The 18,846-nt window shown below is 31.0% G+C and overlaps 3 long non-coding RNA genes across 3 annotated transcripts; 2 read left to right on the top strand and 1 right to left on the bottom strand.

Moving 5' to 3' along the window:
- The first annotated feature begins 8,509 nt into the window (after nt 1–8,509).
- LOC113512199 (uncharacterized) lies at nt 8,510–10,068 on the top strand. The gene is made up of 3 exons (XR_003402134.3): nt 8,510–8,622; nt 8,977–9,051; nt 9,881–10,068. It is a non-coding gene; the product is annotated as an uncharacterized LOC113512199 (long non-coding RNA).
- A 2,154-nt stretch (nt 10,069–12,222) lies between these two features.
- On the bottom strand, nt 12,223–14,791 carry LOC113512148 (uncharacterized). Its single transcript, XR_003402133.3, has 4 exons — nt 14,647–14,791; nt 13,454–13,677; nt 12,771–12,848; nt 12,223–12,335 (listed from the first exon to the last, which is right to left on the bottom strand). It is a non-coding gene; the product is annotated as an uncharacterized LOC113512148 (long non-coding RNA).
- Nucleotides 14,792–15,579: 788 nt separating this feature from the next.
- LOC116412950 (uncharacterized) lies at nt 15,580–18,449 on the top strand. The gene is made up of 3 exons (XR_004223940.2): nt 15,580–15,706; nt 17,011–17,082; nt 18,325–18,449. It is a non-coding gene; the product is annotated as an uncharacterized LOC116412950 (long non-coding RNA).
- Nucleotides 18,450–18,846: the final 397 nt, after the last annotated feature.

Consider the following 18,846-nt stretch of genomic DNA (forward strand, 5'->3'; position numbering starts at 1 on the left):
GAAATTATTGTTAACTTTTAAGCTTACCAATTGTTAATAAAAATTGTTTGAAAGTTTTGAATGTAAATTAATCGTTATCGATAAATCATATGATAATAGAATGTGCATGGTGCAGCATGTGAGCATGAAACAATGCTCACACTTCTCGCACACAAATGTAATCAATTTTTCGTCACGTTTTTTGTAATTGCATCTTCAGTCTACGTACATCTTAGTACGTAAGTACGTTATACTTCTATGGTATTATCATAACAATTCCAAATTTAAATATATTACTAAAACTGAATAATTTTCGTCAGGATTAAAAAAAAAGTTTAATTTGAAATTTCAACTTCTCACTACATCAGCCACGTGATCACGTTACCATTTCAAATAATATAGATATTTAATACTCAAATTGAATTCTATTTCTATTTATTAAAATAAACAAATATCTAACAATTTCAATGAAAATTTGAAATTTATAAATTTCAATGAAATTTTGAATCATTGTCATTAGTAAAAGTTAGTATTACGTAGGCTTTTCTATTTCTGTCCACGCGAACAACTTATAAATTAACTATATAGTAACTGTAAAAGCTTATAAATTATTTAGTTACCTACTGATACTGTGTACAGACCACATAAATTAATCTCCAGCGACTTTAGTGATATTGGACCAATTAGCCAATCAGGACATATAATTTTATATAGGTGTATAATAATGAATATATATATATATATATATATATATATATATATATATATATATATATATATATATATATATATATATATATATATATATATATATATATATATATATATATATATATATAATATATATATATATATATATATATATATATATATATATATATATATATATATATATATATATATATATATATATATATATATATATATATAAGCAATTAAACTCTGTATCACTATCATTAATGTATCTTGTCAACGATTTCTGTGGCCTCCGGCTGTACGCTTTAAACACGAAGAACTAAAGCAGTTTTAGTCTAAAGACTAGTCTGTTTTCTACTTAGTTCTTTTTTAAAACTCGCAAATATGAATGAATAAATTTTTTTTTATTGTTTCCCAAAAAAACCATAGAGATTACATAATTTAACAATATGTAGACAAATTATAAACCTTAATTACAAGAATCATCGATGGGTGGTCTTATCGCTTAATGACAGATAGATAGATAGATATATAATTTGTTTGCATCACTTACAGCACAGAAATAATATTAGATATTGGTACATACTTAAAAAAAGAAATAAAACAATACATATACCAAAAAAAAGAAAAGAACAAAAAGAAAGTACGTGAAAGAGGTAACATAATTTAAACAACTGAATAATTTAAAGTAATATAATGACAATCTCTTCCAGGTAATCTGAAATCTGTAATTATTCTAAAATAAAAGATTTTATTGTTAACTTTATTTTCTACTTTTGGAACTGCATATAGTTTATATTAATGTATAAGATAATATCTTATTATTAGGTATATTAATAAGTTACTTAGGTAATATTTATTCTACTATCTCTATAGAATATATGAATGTACTAACCATGATATATAGATATTCAATTAATATGATATTATGAAGAACTAGTTGTTTCCTGTGACTTTTCTTACATTAAGCATTACATTACATTACAGTATTCTAATTGTTAAGTTACGATCCAACATATCTGTGTACCAAATTTTACACAAATTTGTTCAGGCGTTTATGCGTAATTGACTAATAAATATACAAATATCTTTCTAAACTCTTACATTTTTTAGATTATGTATTAAACTTATAATAGAATACATTTAAATTTTAATCATAGCTTCACCTACATCTAATTTTCAGATTTATATTAAAAATCTTAACTAACGTCTCTAATGTAATTTATTAAACTAACTCTATTTTGTTGTGTGTAACATTACGACAGTTTCTCAATTCTATTGGAGAACGTTTCAGGCACTAGATTTAGAAAGTTAGAAAATGAATTTACAACTAACTAGCTAACGTCTAATGCTAAGACGTTAATTATGTATTGTTACAGCACAGTTAGCGTCCATTTAATGACTTTAATTGTATACTTATAACTTCTTTGATATTTAGTACACATATTTACACCATTTGCCGTGTGACCTAGGCACAGATTGGACCATCATATCCTTTCCCGTGTGTCGTAAGAGGCAACTAAGGAAACTAAACGGTCTAGGGATAGGTAGCAGTATCCCTATTAAAATATGACGAATGCCTAACTGTGATTTTTTTTTATACAACTTATAATGGCAAACAAGCTGACGGCCCACCTGATGGAAAGTGGTAACTGTCGCCTATAGACATAAGCAGTACCATGGACATAACAGAGTATACTGTTTCGCCCATGATACCCCCCATGCGTTGCCATTCCTGAGGACTCAGGTGTTATTCCTCTGTACCCTGTATATTCACGCCATATCCCACCCTACAAACCGAAACACAGCCATGCAAACACAGCTGCTTCACGGTTGCTAACCCGACTGCCAAGCGTGACAACAACTGGCAAAACCTCCCTTATGGGGGAGGCCTGTATTCAGCAGTTGGCAGTGATGGCTGATATAAGGGTGATGATATTTATACCGGTGTGAAATTATCTACGACATGCTCCAAGCTTAGATTATATACATAGAGCATCGAGCCTCAAAAACGGATCAAATTTTAGTCAGCTTATTGTCAAATTAGCTTACTCGTTTTTTTTTTATTAATATTCTGTATACCTATGAAGCATATGCAAACAATGTATCTCAACGTATCTATAGATACGTTTAATTATTTATTAAATAAAATGAGTTTTTTTTGCATTAAAATGGTACAGAATTTATAAGACAAAATAAATATAGAAGTTATAAAGAAAACACTCATAATTATTTATCACGCAAAATTGTATGAAAAGTTGACCCGCTTTACTCGAAGCATTTGTATGGAGACACTATCTATATAATCTAAGATTCCAAGTACTTGTATATACCATAATCGAGCTTAATATGTTTGTAACATTCCGCGAAATTTGCCCCATATTTTTTTAAGATTTTCTATATATCTATATAGGCTGTTTTAATTTTATTCTACCGTATATACACATTTAATGAAGAAAGTTGTAATAAAAATAATCATATATTTACTTAAGTCGGATACATTGCCGTAATTGTGTAATTTTATTCATACACGTGTTTTTTGCACCAATTAGGTCCGCCATGTTGGGGTCAATGTTCTGAAATGTCTTTTTTTAGCAAAACCTTAAGATGCTAGATTATACACGTTGACTTTTTTGGGTATTTTGTCTGGTTCAAAGAACCGACAGTAAAGTAGTGATGGTGTTATTAATGCTATCATTTGTTTTAATCATTGTAAGATAAATACAAAGAGGTATAGAAAAAAAGTGTGAATATAAGGTATACCTTACATTATATAGATAGAGTATCTCCATAGAAATGCTTCGAGAAAAACGGGTCAACTTTTTCATACAATTATGCATAATAAATAGTTATGAGTGATTCCGACATAACTTCTATATTTATTTTGTCTTATAATTTTTGCATCTTTTTAATGCGTAAACACTCATTTTATTCAAGATACATTTTAAGCGTAAATATATAAAACACTGATAAAAAAAAGAGTCAGCTACTTAGAGAATTAGTTGACAAAAAATTTACCCATTTTTGAGGATCGATGCTCTATTTATGTAATCTAAGAGGTGTACCTACTTATGAAACAAATCTATATATTATTTGTGACCTAAGTTTTATCTGTCTAGATAACAGACTAAATGTATTAGCAATAGTTAATGTAGAGACACGACATACAAACAATTTAGCAAGTCCAAAATAGTTTAGTCCTATAATATTATGAATGAGAAAGTTTGTAATGATGGATGAATGTTTGTTACTCTTTCAAGCAAAAACTACTGAACATATTGAAATGAAATATGGTACACATGGAACATGGTGGTTATATTATAACTTAGTACATAGCATACTTTATATACTAATTCATGCGGGCGAGGTACAGCTAGTATATAATACATGTAAACACAAAGTCACAATCATTGATACCCTACTAAGAGAGAACCATTGGAATCCAACCAATTTTTCTATAAAACATTATAATATATATAAGTGGGGGGAAAAATTAAAAAATATATTTTTCCAAACTAGTTTGACAATTGGTTGCAACGTGTTAGTATTTCTAAATTGAGGAGTGGTTTTATTTATTTTTTACCGTTATAATAATAATTTATCATTATTTTTGTTTTTATCCGATTGTACTGAATAATTTTGTAAAAAAACATATACTAATAAGAAACATTGCGATTTTTTGAGTTTTAAGATTTATTCATTTAAGAAAAGATCGCATATTGTCTGTCATTTTCCATTAATACGTAATAATAAAAACCTGTCGCCAATTTCAAAATTTTACTTCAAATTATCTTTAATTACAAAACAATCAACGAAAATCATAAGTCTCGATTCCAGCGCCATCTAGTATTTATTTGCCAATTTTGTTTAGTAAACAATCTTAAGGAATCACTTTAGGATTTTAATGACTTACATACCGCAGTGGATAATTACAGAAATATATGAATACAGTACTGACACATCTGAAAAGGTAGTTTCAATTCTTGTTCATTTACGTTCGCAGTACGCGTATACCAGGCAGAGCGTGACGAAGGCAAAGAACCGTGGTTTCTCTATTGTTGACTGACAGTTCCCATATAATTAAGAAGTGAACCTACGTACGTACATCACGCACTATGGAAATCATACTTATTATTAAATTAAAAAATAACAGCCGTAATCCCTAATAGTGTAGTCAGATTCATTAATTGACTGTTGGTATTGTGGTGAACGTACGGAAAAAATTTGATACTTTTAAGTATAGATATAAATTCCTGATTTATATAAATATAGCTAAATATTAAATTTATTTTATTATAAAGATTTATTTTGTCGTAACTTTGTAATCACTATTGCATGTTAGTAAAGATATGTGAAACAATCTTTTGTAATATTACCATATAATCATTTTGTACCACAATAAATTTCATTCATTCATTCATTCACTTTCGAGCGTATTTCTACAAACGAGCCTACCGCTGTCGCATGGATTAATTTGATTTATTATTGGCATTTTTTATTATCAGACATTGGCCAGACTTTATTTTATTCTTGCGGTACAGTAATAGAAAAGACAAAAACGTACAATACATAACTTCTCATAAAACGATTGGCTAATTGATAAATTTCATTTTTAAATTTAACGATATCATTTCATAATTTCAATATTTTCATTTTAGTTTCATTTATGTCTGTTATGTTTTAGCTTTGCCTGCACACAGAACAGATATAAGAATGATTTGCTGCTACCTGGCAGATTGGTATGGTTGCTCTTCCTAGATAATGAACTCCCTTGCCCAACAATTTGAAAATCATTTTGGAGGATCATAATTAGGAGAGCCTATTGCTATAAAATGACAATTAGCTAAGAAGAAGTAGATAAGAAACTACAAACAAACAAAAGAGTAATTTAATAATGAACAAATCATAATTTTTTTTATTAATAAAAATTGTTTTTAATGGTGTACTGAGCATGGCAAGGATAGTATTGTACACACACAATACTATCCTCCTATGTGCTCACATTGAAATGAATTGAATGATATATTATAAAGGAAAGTAGCAATGCTCCACTATAGACATTATTTGGCCAAATTAACTGAACAATTGTTAATTACGTAACCTTATTTATAAACCTAACTACCTACTGCTAATTATACTGTACCATAAAATTTAAATAAAACAAAAACATAGAGCAATTATTCATAACATTTATTGGTAACAGAGTATGCCTAATGTAACAATTTTAAATAACTTAAGATTAAAAATAAATAAATAAATAAAATCAGTGCAACAGTAAGTGAGTTTAACATAGATTTATGTCGATGATTTGTATAGTAATATATATGCTAATACAATATATTATCCACAAATAGCTATAGGTGATTGATTCTCATATTAAGTATAGATATAAAATCCTGGATAATTTATCAGAAGTTTGCTATGTACCTCACGTTGCTCTTAGATTATATAGATAGAGCATCGAACCTCAAAAACGGGTCAGCTTTTTGTTAGCTAATTGTCAATATATTTTTATCAGTGTTTTACATATTTACGCATAAAATGTATCTTGACGTATTATTTAATAAATAAAATTAGTGTGTACACATTAAAAAGATGCAAAAAGTTATAAAGGAATCACTCATAACTATTTATCACCTAAAATTGTATGAAAAAGTTGAACCGTTTTTCTTGAAGCATTTCTCTATCTTTATATTATCTAAGACCTTGCCATATTGCAAGATTATAGCAATGGAGGATTTATTGCTATATTTAATGATTGGGATATTAGATTCCTAATGTTTTGTTGTAACTTTAAACTATACCATTGTAAAAACACTGTGGACAACTGAAAAAATCTGTGTTAAACTCACAGCTAAGGCATGTAGGTACAATATTTCGGTATAAAATTAGTCGCATTTTTGTTGGGTCTTGGATTTCCCCAACATTCTTCTTAGCACGGAGTAACACAGCCAGAAGATTATGTACAACTTGGATTCAGTATTTATAATCATATAAGTGGCCAATATGGCCACAATGATTCCCAATGCGTTCAGCATGATTTGAACAGCCTTATTGTAGATGGTATCATTACTGTAGGAAATAGAACTGGGCAATTTCTTGCACGGACAGTCAGATTTGCATTCTTGCTCTAGTAAGTTTTCTGTGAATTAAAATTGTTTTTTGTAAACACTCATATACTCAATTATAACTTGATTCTCTTTTTAGTAGACAGATAAAAATATCAATATTAACATAATAAATAAATACATAACTGATTGAAAAATAAATACAAAACTATATTTAATTATTATCATTCCACTGCATTACCTGATCGGATTAGAACAAAAACAAAACCTGTGTTAATGCAAGACATTTGACAACTTTTGTTTCAACTGCTTATTAAATTTTATTTCACTCTACCTATTAATTTAAACATGATTGAATAATAAACATCTGAATACCTTTACAAACTCATATTTATAATATATATAGCTGTATCTCGCGCCTTTGCTCTGTCTTAAACATGTGTACCGAGTACCAAACTTAAATTTTCATTCAAATTTCATTCAAATTCGTTTAGTACTTTTTACGTGTAAGAGTAATATACATCCTCATGAACATTTGCATTTATAAAACTAATAGGAATTTGGATAGAAGCGTAATGAACAGAAATAACAATACCTTCGACAGTTTCACAAATAGTAGTCATCTTCGCCAGATGCACTTCAAGCTGTCTTCCGGATTGGAATGATCTAAATGATATAAATTTTAAACTTAAATATTGATTGCTTCATACAAACCGGGGCCTTGGTGTGAACAGGAAACATTTTTGGTACAAGAAGAGTTTCGACTCCAAGATCACAAGAATTCGTGCGGAAAGAATATTGAATTTCTGGTCAAAAAACGTTTTCATTTCCTGAAAGGTTTTTGTTTGACCGAAAGTAGTAGTAGATTGAATTGGCTAATTATGATTAGATGAGTTGTATAGGAGTCAATAATTTTCAGACTCGGCGTTAACCTATGGTCGATTTCAGATATTAAAACAGAAAGTGAACGAACTACTAGTGTGTAAGTGGACAAAAGCGATGTTTAAAATTATAGAAGGAATTATAAAATTTAATGGAAATATAAATAAATAAATAATTGACCCAACAGTTAGACAGTCCGCTGATTTTCAATAGTAGTAGGTAGGCGGTAAATTTAAGGAGAGGGAATTATATAATATCTCTTTTTAAATTGCTTTATCCGGTCGATATGCGTATGGTCACAGACGAAGAACGTTATTACTAAATAATATTATATTATCTGTGTTACAAGTTTTTTTTATGCAACTTAGAATGGCAAACAAGTTGATGGCCTACCTGATGGAAAGTGGTAACTGTCGCCTATAGACATGAACAGTACCATGGACATAGCAGAGTATACTGTTTCGCCTATGATACCCCCCATGCAAGTGTAGTAGATAGGAAAATATAATTATAACCTACTAATTTCTTTTATATATTTAATATTAAAATGTAAATATATCATTGACAATTTGAAATTTCTGATAAATAAAAATATATCACACAATAGGTATATCTTACCAATTTATTAAAAATATATTTATTAAACCAATAATTCCATGCATCCTTAGTTTAGAAAATAACACTTAAATATATACGAAGTTAGGTTGATATTAGCACAGACAAAATATTAATAGGTATACACAATTTGAAAATGTGTTTTAGATATTTTACTTAATCTGTTTTTTTCTCATACTCTCGCTTCATCTGAATACTCTTATTGTCGCGTAGTATTTCACGAATATAATAGCGAGCAGTTTTTTTCATAGCCTTGTTCTAAATATTGCATTTTTTGTAAACTCTTTAGCTGCTATAAAGCTTCAGAAGTGACTGGTAGAGGCATAGTTCGATAGCATTTATCAAACAATCAAGATGCCTTCCCCTTGTGAACCGTGCAAAGGTAAGATCTGATATTTAATCATTAAAATTATTAACAGATCGAGTGTCTCGTTGACCACATTTGTAAGCAACAAATCTATCTACCCAACCTAGGATAGATGTAAACACAATTTTTTGACCTGTTCATACAATAATCTATCTAATAAATAATGCATATAATCTATACTAGCTAGTTTAAAAGTAATAAATGCAGGCACAGGAGTTTTTTAATGACCACCTGATCACTAAGTGGGCAGTAGATATCATGCGGTCAAAGCAATAGCAATCTAAATCGGAATATAACATTTTGCTTTAAATTATAATACCAAAATATTTTTTAGACCATGTAATAATATCTTGATTATACTATTCATAGACTCCTGCAAGGACGGATCCTGCAAAGACAACTGTTCTTGCAAGGACAAAGGCTGCAACGATTGCTCTTCTACAGGTAACTTTTTTTTATTATAATATTTGTAGTTAGTAAATTTTAGGTTAAGTAGGGGTTAAAGTCCTATTTCTTATAATTTTTAAATAAGAATGTATTAAATTTAAAATATCTTTACGGTGTACATTATTTCTAAAATATATTTAAATAATACTTGCAAACGAAAAAGTTTAAAGTCCCCCAGTGTTATTCTGACAGAAAAATCCGTAGGCGAGTCTGATAGAATGACTGAAAAAAAATTTACGATTAATGGGTAGAAAAAATTTCAAGTAGCCACCTCGTACAGATAAACGTATTAGTGAACATAACATAAAACGAACCTTGGATGGAAAAATATACACCGCCATTACAGGAAGGAACATTTTTAGTAGGTTATGTACTTGTAGTTACATGTATATGTGTGCATTGTATTCATAGTATTTAATTGTAGATGTGTTATTATGATTGACTGGTATATACATTAAGGATCTGGTGTTATTAGAAAATAAAATGCCCTTCGTCTGTATACGGCATGAAAAAATGTTTTTTTTTATGCAATTTAGAATGGCAAACAAATAGACGGCCCACCTGATGGTAAGTGGTAACCGTCGCCTATAGACATAAGCAGTATCTTGAACACAACAGAGCATACTGTTTCGCCCATGATACCCCTCATGCGTTGGCACTCTTGAGGACTTAATAGTTATTCCTCTGTACCCTGTAAATCACTGCCATATTCCACTCTTCAAACCGAAACACAGCCATGCAAACACATGGGACAGAGGTGCCCAAGTAAGCGAGTTTTGTAAATTATGTATTAGGAAGAAGCCAATACAATTTGTTGTAATTCCAGGTGGATGCTGTTAAACTAGACATCTGCTAACTTCCACATGGACGCAACACGACGCCATCGACACCGGTCGTCCGTCTGCTCTAGGGTCACCAAAGTACTGGAGGCCTGCTTTCCTGTCGCTTTCTCTATCGTCTTCTTTATAACTATTGCTCTGTTCTACTGTCTAATATAAAAGTCCTTGGAAGTTATCTATTTTTTTATTTATCTTGCACCGTATCCCTGAATTAACATTAAAAGTATCCTATAAGGTCTCTCATCATCATCATCATCATATCAGCTTTTAACTACCCACTGATGAACGTAAGTCTCCCCCTTGGGGGTTTTGCCAGTAGTCGCCATGCTTGGCAAGTGGGTTGGTAACCGCAGTTAGGCTTTGGAGATGTTCTAAGAGGGACGCTGCTACTCTTCCCTTGCTTTCCCTTAGTCGTCTGTTATGACAATGGTCTATATATGCGCTAATTTTTATTAAATAAAATCCATTTGGCCGTTGAAACTTAATTGAGTAACAAACATAGAACAACTCAAAATTTCGGCATCTACATACATATAATTAAAAATATATTAATGAAAATATATCAAGGGCTTTGTATATGTTTTAAGAGGGACGATGCTGCTTATTTCTCGTCCATTATGCAGTGGTACCCCGTTAATGTATATATCAATAACGTAAGCAAGGTAAACTATTCCGTTTCGTCCCATAAAACATTGACGAAAATCAGTAATCTTCCATTAATTGGATACTCTCAATTATTACTTATTTTTTCGTAAGTATGTTTGTTAGTACGTTTTATTGCTAATAGTAAACCAATATTGATGTTTGTTTTATTAATTGGAACGATAATTTTTATCCTTACTAAAATTATGAATGTGGAAATAAGTTTTTCTGTTTGTTAATTCTTACTACGAAATAATTTACTGCGTACTAATCGCTACATTAGAGATGAAGAAAGGAAAAAATCTGGTAAACACGTACTATTAGCGATGAAGAAAGAGATAGGCTTTTTTTCCCTCGATTAGTGAACACATGAAACTAGTAACCAATATTGCATTGAATAAAGTTAAAATATGCATTATGCACGTGATTTTAAAATGTGTTCTTTTTCAAATAATCATTAAGTAGGCTTTTTGTTCATTAAACATGTAAACAACATAACTGTCTACCTACCACAGGTTTTTTTTATGAGTGAAAATGGTATGGTAACCTCGTCTGCGCTAACGGGATTCGCTGGCGGAGCACCAGTGAAGGGTGATAGATGAGAATGAAAACAGGACAGTAAGCCCATCATGATGAATTCATCAGGAATTAACCATGATAGTTTCCAGGGAGAACCGCGTGGAAGTCGACTTGGTTGGGTATATTGCTAGCAATGGGATTCTCTGTCTCCATTACTAACAATCCCTTTCCCCCACCTACCATAGGTTAGTATGTCCATATGACTATATTCTGCATAAATATTTTTTTAAAGTGATAAGTAACGTATTTTTATGTCGTTTTATTGACAAAATTATTACAGCAGTGACAGCTCTCTTACAGAACAATTGACAAAACATCCAGGGAGTACTAGCTTAGTTTCCTTAATATCTGTGAAGTTCATGACCCAAAGGTCATTTGCAAAAAAAGTTTAAAGTAAATAGTATTATAGTTCAGCAGGTGTAAATAACATTTGCTTTGTGCTTCGGAAAGCTATAGTCTAGTGAGTCACATTAAAAGTCGTTGTGTACGAAGTATGCTGTTTTTTTTATACCACTGAGGTGGCAAAGAAGCATACGGCCCACCTGATGGTAATCGGTTACCATAGCCTATATATGCCTGCAATACCAGAGATATGGCGCGCGTGTCGTCGACCCTGAAGAAGCCTCTTTACTCCCCTTTTAAAGAACCCCATGCAGAAGTTTCTTGGGATAACCTCGGCAGGCAGGGCGTTCCCGATACACCCTCACCAGAGTAATAGTAGTCATAGACTGATTATTAAATGTTTTTTTTTTACAACACAGGGGGCAAACGGGCATGCGGCTCACCTGATGGTAAGTGACTACCGCCACCCACAACACCTACGGCATTGCAGGTGTGCTGCCGGCCTTTTAAAAAGGAATATGCTCTTTTCTTGAAGGTTATGTTGTCGTATCGGTTCGGAAATACTGCTGCTGGAAGTTGATTCCAAAGAGTGGTTGTGCGTGGATAACATTCAAATTTTATAACTTTACGTTAGAATAAAAAAAAAATAAGACTGATTGTATTTTGATTATTTAAAATTGCAAACAAATCTATATAATTAAAGTATTTCCATTTTGATTTAATCATGAAAAGTGTATTCGGGATGATAATAAAATCATTGCGATGATATATTTTAAATATTGTATTTATTTCATAAAACTATCTTTGATTAACATTATCCATGCGCCAGTAAATGGAGAAGAAAGCACTTCATGGTTGAAAATGTTCAGCAACAACCACCTGAAATTATGATGAAACATATTATTATAGAGTATCCAGTGATCTGAGGGCCTACTGTGAAATTTCAGGACCGAACGAAATACTTTGGTGATAAAATAACATAATACGTATCGTTTAAAAATATAAAAATGTTATAATATTGTTCCATTGGACTTTTATAGTAGGATTTATGACGAATAAAATATTAAGCCCTATTTACTGGATCTATTTCGGTATGAACAAAAACACAAAATTGAGTCCAAACTTCGCAATTTCATTCTACTAAAGACCTAACCCCAAATCGATGTATATATGGATGGGGTATTATTCGATAATTGTTAGAAATGGTGTATGAATATTTATTTTAATTAATATCGACCTCCTATATCTCCTCCTATAGTCAACCTGGCTCTACCACGGTTCCGTACATATTTATTGAATTGAATAATAGTTTACCTTGTTTAGTGGAACAATCGGTACAATCGGCTTGACAAGTGCAGCCGTCTTTGCAGTTGGCGCCATTCTTGCACGAGTCTAAAAAATACAATGTAAATATTTTTTATTCATTGGTACACAGGTAAAAGTGCCCACGGTCTATCTGATGGGAAGTGGCTGCTGGCGCTCATGAATACTTGTGATACATGGGAGGTTGCTTGTATCTTGTCAGCCAAAAAAATAATATATTATTCTAAGTAATAAAAAATCTAGTTCTAATTAGATACATTTATTTGACAGATTCGTTGTAAAAATGATCATATTTATTATTAAATGTTTTTCGGATTAAATTTTATTTTGAACTTTGTTGATATTCGACAATATCCGTAACAAGATGCATTTTTTAAATAAAACATTTTTTAATATCAGTATGTACATAATGTATTACATTACTCGATATAATTATCTATTACGATAATATTATCTTAGTAGTTAATTGTATATAATTTTAAGAAATTAAATTGGAGTACATATGAATGAAAATTATTTTTATGCATGTAGCATGAAAAATAAATGATTTATGTAAAAGGGATTTATATTCCGATTCCGATATTTTAGGTTTGGAACCCTAAAAATATTTAAATACTTTAAAATATACAAATAGAATAATTTAAAATGTTTTTATCTGAAAATAAAAAGCTTACCTTTGCAGGGCTCACAAGGTGCGGGCATTTTGGGCGTTTTAGTTGTTGATTGTTGATACTCGTAGAATCAGGTGAAGACTACTGATCTGCAACTGCTGAAGTCCATTTAAATAATGAAGGTTTAACGAAAAAAGCCGGTCACAAGGCTGCCTCATACGTATTTGGAGACCTCGATGTTTTTCTAGACGTTTCGTGGTTTTGGTGGTTTGTGATGTTAGACCAATCTACAGTAACAGTAAGTAAATTTATAAAAATGGAAAGTTTATGCAATGTACGAGTGTGATGCAAAAACTAAATAAATTATCGCGTCTCTTAGACTTTTATTTATTATTTCTATAATTTTAGCCTTCTGTCATGTCAGCCATTCGAACTTACTGAACATGGGCCTTCCTCATATAAACTGGCATAATAAATGGGGCCAATCCTTACGACAGTTTACTATTGTGAGGATTTTGCCAGTAGTTGCCATTTTTGGCAGATAGGTTATTTGGCTTTTAGTCATGTTTTAAGAGAGACACTGCTGCCCATCTCTCGACCATTAAGTGTCCTTAGTCGCCTCTTACAATGCCCATGGAAAAGGAAGGGATTACCCATTCTTTACCGAAACGAGACCAAGTTTTATAGTTTACAATGTAGTAATATAATAATACTGTGTACTGTATACTATGCCTTGTTATTGACATTTGTAAATTAATTGTAATGTAATGTAAAATATTACTGGTTATATTGTTGCTTCATATTTTTCTTATTTTGTTGTATTTTATGATATCTTCTTGTAACTTATAAAAGATATTCAACACAATGTAGTATTGTTGCGGATAAATAAATTGAAATAATGAGTGTTAAACATATTGCAGAAATCTATTTGACACTCATTATTCTGCGACATCTGCGGAAGCAACAACAGCGTCCTAACAGTAATTGCAGAGAAGCCAGCTGTTCAGTGCAGGAGGTGGACAGTTCTACTAGAATCCTCAGTATCACATTTTGGTTATATTAATCTGTTTCGATAGAACTCGATTAAAATGTAAACAAACAAATAGTTAAGTCGACTATAGACAGTCTGCTGCTGTCTAATGGTAGTATAAATCAAAAATCAATTATTCAATTGAATGTTTTGAGTTATTACTAATTACTAAATGTAATAAATATATAAAACGTGTTTTGTGATAATTTCAACGAAATTTGGTTACCTTTTCATTTAGTTTTGATGTATTATAATCACTAAGTAGTTGAATTAATATATTACAATATGAATCACAGAAAGCTATTGAAACTATTTTTTGTGCTACGGCTTATGGCAAACAAGTTGACAGTCCACCTGATAAAAAGTAGCACCCGTCGCCTATAGACATAAATATCATACCATATATCATAGTCATCACAGAATACACTGTGTCACCCATGATGATCTTAATGCGTTGCCATTCCTGAGAAAATAACTATTTGGCAAAAAAATCCTTGGTATCCTTACTAATATAACAAATATGAAAATAAATTTGTTTGTTTGTTACCTCTTGGCGCCTTGATAGCTAAGTGATTAATCACGTTTGTACCAATCAATAATAGTATTTGGCATTGGTTTTATCCCGGTTATGCGGGCGAAGTCACGGGCTCAGTTAGTACCTACTTACATATATTTAATTTATTGCTTCCTTCACTTTTAATCAAGTAAACGAATCTTCGTTCTTTTAACACTTTCTTTTAATTTCTATAAGTAAAAAGTGCTGAGAACTTTTTTAAGAATTTCATTCTGTATGCACAAACTATTTTTCGTATATTATTATGGCATTATTCTTTCTCAAAAGTACGTTCTCAATTCGCCTGATTTTTTTATATATACTTTATACAATATCTTCGCGAATTATTGTGGATTTGTTTTAATTCTTTTAGCGTTTGATAAGGTTTCAGTACCTATGTTTTGCTCACGTATTAATTTGGTCACAGTTATAAGTTTATTTTTTTGTAAGGTAAAATAAATAAAGAATATTATTATTTGTCTGCAGCTGCAGTTATTGTACTGCACAATTAGTCACGGATAGTTAGCTGAATTGAACCTTTTGTTACCTCAAATCAACGCGCATTCAATGTCAAGTGTTTTTCAATATCTTTTGACGTGATCTCCTATAGTTATATTCTGCATCCACTAAACAGTTGCATAACGAATTTGTGAGTCGTCGTTAACAGTTAACATTATTTTGCATCTTGTTCTATTTTTAGATATCAATATGAAAGTGTTTGATGAAAGATCGTGTAAGTATAATTAAGTGGTAATATCAGCTTTTTAGCTAATTTCTTAGATAATTTACCACTGGTGTATAAAATTTTTAATTCTGCACTGTTGCTGTTGAGAGACCTTTCTCTTGAACTTCTGTTTTAAACTTAATTCCTGCAATTGTCGCTTACGGTGTTCTGTTTGATGATAAAATGAAGTAGTGACAGATAAATGGCGGTGATAGATGATGATTGTAGATATTCTTACTACATTATACTTTTTAATGTTTTAGATTTTTTTCTATAAGTATTATTGAACATTTATAATATAAATAGGTAGGTATTAGTATTTATTTATAGTATATGTATTTACACAATATTGTAATATATATCAATATTTTAAATAACTGTTTTTTTTTTGCATATTTGTTTATGTATTGATTAGTTATTCGTATTCGGAGTATTAATAGTTATTGCAATTTAGCTGCCCGCTAATGACATGCTTTTCAACTGTATTGAGTTAACTGGAAGAGATCTCTGTCAGAGATAAGTCTACTCTTCCTCACAATATTTATAAATGCATTAACAATATAATTTACTAGTGCAATAAAAAATATATATTATATTAAAATTGTAACTCGTCGGCCTCTAAATTGCTGGTAAAAATATATACTATTACCTTATCATTATGATTATTCCAGCTATTCATTGTTCATTGCTAAATATAGACCTTCCTTACAGTGTACCATATGATCCTAGTCCACTTACTTTTATTAGGTGTCTAATGTTAATAAATTGGATAATGGGATAATAATGGGATCGATCCTGAGACATCAATTCTCCAAATTTACCTCCAAAATTAAAATCTTATTTTTATATTACAACGAAATCTTTAGTCACTTAACGTATTTTTTTTATTAGTATAACAACTATCTAAACTCTCTAATATCTAAACAGTACAACATTTAAAAAAAAAAATATTAAAATCGGTTGAGTAGTCTTGGTGCTTGACGAGCGTGTTCGAATACACGTTATTGGGAGAAAGGGATTGTTATTTATGATTGTTAGTTTTGGAGTCTAGCTGATTGTCAGCAACACACCTTATCAGGTCGACCTCCACGCGGTTTTCTCTGGAAACCATCGTGTTTAATTCTAGTGAAATTTGTCACGATGGGCTAATTGACTTGCTTTCATCGTCACCTATCATCTCTCACTGGTGCACCGATACCGATAGAGCAGGCGGGGCGACAATTCCATTATCACCCATTAAAAAAATTACCCATTATTCGTACATACTCGTATACATAGGATATTTGTATATTAAGATATTGCTCTTATTTTAGATTTGAAACCCAGCACGCCACGGACTGGAGAATGTGTTCCAGGATGTGATTGTCAAGATATTGATCTGCAGAGTAAGCATTCATAGTTAAGATTGGATAAAAATATGACTTATCAATTGTACAATCTGAGTACAAATTAATTAGTAAATATGTAGTACTTGCAATTTGCTTTCTTGTTTAAGAATAATTAATTGGTTTTATACGACTTTCCCATGGCAGTGTAATAAAAAAAAGAAGAGAAGTACAGTGTGTGTAATTTGTAACAGATGTCCTACTCAGGATGCATCATGTGACCGATGAAATGGCTAGGGTTTGTTTATATGTGAATTTGTTTGTTTGTTACCTCTTAGTGTAACTTTGCTTTACCCTTATCCCGGTCAATCAATATACCAAATAATTTACCAGAGGGAGACTTTGTACAAAAGTCGATTGCTTGGGCACCTCTGTCCCATTCGTGTTTCAACCGTGAAGCAGTTGTGTTTGCATGGCTGTGTTTAGGTTTGAAGGGTGGGATATAGCGTAAATTTACAGGGTACAGAGGAATAACACCTGAGTCCTCAGGAATGGCAACGCATGGGGGGTATCATGGGCGAAACAGTATACTCTGTTATGTACATGGTACTGCTCATGTCTATAGGCGACCGTTACCACTTTCCATCAGGTGGGCCGTCAGCTTGTTTGCCATTCTAAGTTGTATAAAAAAAAAGTAGATTACGCATACAAAGTCGTGTGTAAAGGCTAATAGAATGTAAGGGATAAGTTGATGGATAACATTAACAAATTGACTAAATTACAAATCCAATAATAGCTTAAGGGATAATTGAAAATCTCAATTGTTTATTGTCGACTCTACCTACACAAGTAAGGTTTCACTATTTCGTCTGTAATTGTTATACAGACGAAATAGTGATTAATATACCTATAATAACAGATAATAGCTGAGATAATGATGATGATATCTGTAATAAAATCATTTAAATGTATTGATATTATGTTATAAAAATTCTATACCTACATTCTATATTTCATTTATGTATTATCTCGTATCGTTATCGAGATCATAATTTCATTTTATAACATATTATAAATAGATTTATTATGCAACTTAGAATGGCAAACAAGCTGATGGCCGACAGGATGGAAAGTGGTAACCGTCACCTATAGACATGAGCAGTACCAGAGACATAACAGAGTATACTGTTTGGGCCATGCGTTGCCATTGCCATGCCATTCCTGAGGACTCAGATTCTCTATTATGTTAGATATATCTATTGTATAGATTATAAGATGAGTAATATCATAATCTTATTTCAGATACTTGCATGAAGTGACATTTTCCAAAGAAGTGAACCATATCAACCATGACACTACAAATTGTTACAGTATAGTTATTTATTATAAATTATTCTAGTAATATTTAATAAATATTTATTAATTTATTTTTAACTTTCTTTATTCACTCTCAACGTGTTGCCTTTTTCCTCAATCCTTTCCTCTATACCTCAGGTAGCGGATATCACCATCAAATGCATTCTCAAGGAGGATTTGCGTAAGACAGGCGGATTGTCGTAACATTAAATGTCAAAACTTTGGTAATATGATTTGATTCATACTGCAATCCATTTCAATATAATTGAGAATAATTGGCAGGTAAAAGATGATGATTTTTTTTTATTTTTTTTTTTATTATAAGAAATCTCCCAACACACCGCACCGAGGCAGCGTACCCAAGATACTGGCAGTATTATCTCTTTGAAAGATTGATTGATGAAAGATGATGATAAATTAAATACAGATAAACATTAATTATTTATAAGGACTTATTTTTATTATATA

Source organism: Galleria mellonella, unplaced genomic scaffold, assembly GCF_026898425.1.
Source record: "Galleria mellonella isolate WM207_F2 unplaced genomic scaffold, CSIRO_AGI_GalMel_v1 utg184, whole genome shotgun sequence".
Taxonomy (NCBI): Eukaryota; Metazoa; Arthropoda; class Insecta; order Lepidoptera; family Pyralidae; genus Galleria; species Galleria mellonella.